Source organism: Syngnathus scovelli, unplaced genomic scaffold, assembly GCF_024217435.2.
Source record: "Syngnathus scovelli strain Florida unplaced genomic scaffold, RoL_Ssco_1.2 HiC_scaffold_78, whole genome shotgun sequence".
Taxonomy (NCBI): Eukaryota; Metazoa; Chordata; class Actinopteri; order Syngnathiformes; family Syngnathidae; genus Syngnathus; species Syngnathus scovelli.
The window spans coordinates 30,459-35,274 of record NW_026061661.1 but is presented as its reverse complement, the minus strand read 5'-3'; the positions used below and the strand labels follow the sequence as shown (position 1 = coordinate 35,274).

The 4,816-nt window shown below is 53.0% G+C and overlaps 1 long non-coding RNA gene across 1 annotated transcript; it reads left to right on the top strand.

The window, feature by feature from the left end:
- The first annotated feature begins 3,108 nt into the window (after positions 1-3,108).
- LOC125973165 (uncharacterized) lies at positions 3,109-4,348 on the top strand. Its single transcript, XR_007483061.2, has 6 exons — positions 3,109-3,187; positions 3,324-3,428; positions 3,572-3,685; positions 3,822-3,883; positions 4,101-4,163; positions 4,248-4,348. It is a non-coding gene; the product is annotated as an uncharacterized lncRNA (long non-coding RNA).
- The last annotated feature ends 468 nt before the right edge of the window (positions 4,349-4,816 follow it).

Sequence of the window (4,816 nt, the reverse complement as noted above, 5' to 3'; positions counted from 1 at the left end):
TCCGTAACATAATAAGAACTTCAAACATTAGCGGGGAGCCATCAATACGATGCGGTCACTTCGAAGTCTTGCCTCGAATTGAGTTACTCGGCTCTTGAGAGGGATTGGCGTCGTACAGAAATTAGATTGATTCCGGTGGAGTTAATTTAACTCGGGTGGTTAGATTACGGACGAATCTCCGAACCCGGCTAAGACAAACCCGTTACCGGGAAGCCGGGGGCACCTTATTGAAAGAGGTGCGTTTGACAATATATTTTCATAGGATATGTTACTTCTATTCAACTGCAATATCACTACTTTGTTGTAAGACGTATGCAACGAAATTTCGTTTTGTATGCACCGTGTGCAGACAATATGACAATAAAGTTTGTCTAAGTCTAAGTCATGTCAGGTCAGCTGTCTGGAGAGAGAGAGAAGTCAGGACCTGCGGGCGGAGCACCATCGTGCCACCACCGCCATGACGGAACTCAAACGCAAACTCCATGAGGAGAAGCAGAAAGAGTTAGCCGTTACCAGGGAGACATTACTGCGGCAGTATGAAATGGAGCTGATGAGAGTGATCAAAATCAAAGATGGAGAGATCCAGCGACTGAATGCCTTGGTCCTCAGCCTGAGGGACGACTCCATGGACAAGGTGATCCGCTCAATCCGTGTCTGACTATCCGCATGCCACGTCGGGCTCCGATGCGGCCGCTACCGTATTGTGTAGCTTGTCCCCAGTAAGCGTCGCGGCGCTCCGTTGCGGTCTCAACGGCCCGGTGTGGCGCAATGTCTGCTCAGGTGAGGAGCGGGGGCGCTTTGCTGGCGGAGGTGGAGTAGACGCGGCGGTGTTGGGAGACCGAGCGGTGTCGCCTCCACCAGGAGCGCGGAAGAAACCCTGGCAGCGGCCCAGCAGGCCTGGCAGTCCCGAGCGGACGAGCTCCGATCGGCTCATCACCAGCATCGGGAGGAGCTGAGCCGAACCAAGAGAGACTGCGAGAGGGAGATCCGCTGACTGGTAGGACTGATCAGATGCGCGGTGCGTGGCTATGTTCCCAATTTCGTCGTATACCTGCAGTGCAATGACACCTAAGGCATTCTATTCTATTTCACAAGAAGAAAATGTCCGGTTGCTCGCTTCGCTTTTGTCACAGCAAAGGTGCTCTAGTCGATTCAAGAAAAAAATTGGCCGGTCGCTCTCTTTGTTTTTGTCGCAATTCTGGCAAATGAGTTTGCCGGCCTGCCTGAACGCTCCCCGTTTGTACATCCAGATGGATGAGATCAAGCTGAAAGACAGAGCGGTTAGTGTTTTGGATAAAGCCCTGGGGCCGGCCACGTCCACCGCCTTCAGCTGCAGACTCAGGCTGCCGAGCAGCAGATCGCTGCCCTGAGGGATTCCTAAAGGGCGGGCCTAAACTACCCTGGAAGTGGGGTCAACGCCGCTACTAGCAATCCTCTTCACAGCGTAAGCCACCTCATCATACACTTGCAGTACGCATGACTTAGTTCGTTGCTGGAGGAAGGTAGCACAAAAACAGTTTTGAACTTCGAACGAGTGGTTGTGTGTGTGTGTTGCGGGGCGTTTTCAGTCTCAGGAGGATCGGGACACGCGACGGTTTCATCTGAAAATCGCTGAGCTCAGCGCAGTCATCAGGAAACTGGAGGATCGAAACGCCCTGCTTTCTGAAGAGCGCGATGAACTGGTAATTTATTGACGGCACGCTTGAAGGTTTGCGCTACGTTTGATGCGCGCCATCCAGCGAGGCACCCATTGCGCTTGCTTATTAGTTGAGCGGCGCGGCGAGTCGGTTGCCTGGTAGATGTCTTTTATTGGGAGCCAATGCCACGATTCCGTTCAAACCGATGCAAAAGGAATGGATACGTTCTGGCCCGCGTGTTGTGCGTCTTTCACATCCCGCACTTCATGCTTGCAGCTAAAGCGACTGAGAGAAACAGAAAGCCAGTTTCTGCCACTCCTGTACAAAAACAAACGCCTGAGCAGGAAGAATGAAGAACTCTCGCTGGTGCTATGTCGCCTTGAAAACAAAGTGCGCTTTGTCACCCAGGAGAACGAGGAGATGGCAAGCTTGGTAAGTCGACGTGGACAACGGCGGCGTGCCAACAGAGTCCACTGCATTTGTGTTCCACAGAGAAGGCCTAGTTCGCTCAATGACCTGGACCGCGGTTGCGGCCAGCAGGACGGTGAAATGGAGTTCCTTCAAGTTGTGGAGCAGCGGCACATCATCGATGACGTGTCCAAGGTCTTCAGGCAGGCGACTCGGTGCACGTACGGCTGTGACGCGCTCGCTCGCTGTCGCCAGGAAACCTTTTCCGTCCAAAGCTTGGCCGGCAGCCGCCATCCAAAAAATTGGCCCCTTAAATTCCGACCTTTCAAGCAGGAGCATTGTGCGCACGCGTTTGAACACTTGACTTGTTTTGCCGTTTTCAGCAGCTCAAAGCTCCCGTTTTGTCAGCGCCTTTGCCACTCGCTGTGCGCTGAAAACGACGGACTCGCCCGGCTGCTCAGCCCGTCAACCATTAGCCGCGAGCGCGACGTCATTGTCCGTAGGCAGCTAGTGGCAAAATGCACCCTGTTAGAGTTGCGCTCGCTCCAACTTATTTTGGAAGAACCACACGGGAGACAAGTAAGTTCTTTTGGACACCTGCAGGTGGAGAGTCCATCCGTTGTACGAATTAAGTCTGACTCTCGGCTCCTGCACGAGCATTTTTATTAAGAGAAACAGGGTGGGTGTAAGCGTGGATTGAATGGAGAAAGCCCTTGACCTCTAGTCAAAACATAGCAAGGGGTGTTTTACAACTTTGTGTAGGAAGTTGCTATCGCTTATGATAGGGATAAATAAGGGATAAATAATATTATTTATTACAGGTCGCAGTCAAAGTCAAAGCAACATAATCATACGATAAAGATAATCTGGAAAACCCTGACACACCCTGTAGTTGTCACTTTTGGAAAAGACGAGCGTCCCTCCAATCATCGCCGGTGACGTGTTTTTCAGGCTCTGGAGACAGGAGCTCATGTCACAAATGTCATTGTGAGTCGCGTTTGTTTCTGCGCCGGAGCCGTTCGTTCCCTTTGCATCCAAAGAATCTCAAAGGCGGATTATTTGTGTCGACAGGAGAGAGATTTGCTGCTACGATACCGACGTCGAGAATCTCTGAGGAGGAACAAAGCGTGAGGTCCTGCAAGGTGAGTCTGTTTGTTTGCGGCTGCTTGGTGTTGCGCAAGATGAAATGGCCTTTTTCTCGCTATCGTTCCTCTCGTCGATTCATCGTGAGGTGTCGCTTCAGTTTGTTCAGAGAGATGTTTGCTTCCGCGCCCGCAGGTCATCGAAACATTTTACGGCTACGACGAAGACGTGTTGGTGGACTTGGACGGATCGTCCTTGTCTTTTCACACCGACAGAACCCCCGACACGGAACCCGAAGAGGTAGCCCGCCATTTCTGCCAGCGTATTGGCGCCAAACATTCCTCTTCAGCCTGGAATCGGACTCATCTTTGCGTCGCGGGTGCTTTGTCGCCGGTCTGACTGATTCTGGTACTAGTGCTGTGTTGCATTGGTGTGTGCATGAGGAGGCGGAGCTTCGCTACCGCCAGCTGACGCAAGAATATCAAGTGCTGCAACGAGCCTATGCTCTGCTCGCCCAGACCAGCGGAGGGGACTACGACGCCGAGAAGGAGATCAAGGTGGCGCCCCTTCCCGCAACCCCCGGCCGGGTCGCAGCCTCCCCGTTCTCACCCAGCCTCGGGTGTTCTCTGGTCTGAAAGGAGGAGGAGGAGCCTCCCTCCTCCTCCTTTCAGACCAGAGAAAAGCTGATGGTAGAAATGGGTCACTATCAAAGCAGAGTAGCAGATCTGGAGTCAGCGCTGAAGCAACAAGGACAGGTAAGCTCATCAATGAGCACACCTTTTTCTCAGACAAAATAGCTACATTCTTCAGTCACTCATTCGTCTGGCATTACTGGACCAACCCCCCCCCCCCCCCCTGAACGTGGCTGGGAAAATGCGGAGAAAAGCAAATGTCATTTTCCAGTCAACCAAAGAATTTGTGGATGAAAATGACACAACATTCCAAAGCTGTCCACGCGTTTGTCTCTTCTAGAATGTCAAGTGGGTGGAGGAGAAGCAGCTGCTGCGTCAGAGCAATCAGCAGTTGGCCGAAAAGGTGACGGAAAGAAAGGCGCTGGGCGGAGTCGCTTGGCGTCACACTGCGGGAAGCCCCGCAGATGAGGTCTGACTGTCTTTTCAGGTCATGCGGATGGAGGCGGAAGAAGCGCGTCTGAAAGAGCACATCCAGGATATCCGAGACCAAAACGAACTGCTTGAGTTCCGCATCCTGGAGCTGGAGGTGGGAAGACTCGCACAAGCGTGTTGAGGCCAGAGATGTGACAGACGGACGGACGGACGGATGCATGCCTCTGCCTTTCAGGAAGAGGGCGTGGCGCTCCCCCGTCTTGAAGTTTCTGCAAGTCCGTTTCCCAGACGGCCTCAGCCCTTTGCAGATCTACTGCGAGGCCGAGGGCGTGAGCGTACGTAAGGCGTCCCTCGGAACCCTAACCTTAACCTGAGGTCCCAGAACCCCTTACATTGCTCCTTGCGCCTTTCCCCCGGACATCGTCATCAGTGATCTGATGAAGAAGCAGGACATCCTGGGCGATAACGCCGTAAGTGTATGTCGAACTCCTTATGTTCGCACTCCACGAGACTCGGCGGCTCAAATGTGACTTTTGGAAGGCTTTGCGCTGAAAGAAGCTTGTTGACGCTGTGCCTTTGGGCTCTTGCAGAATCTCACCAACGAGGAGCAGGTGGTCGTGATTC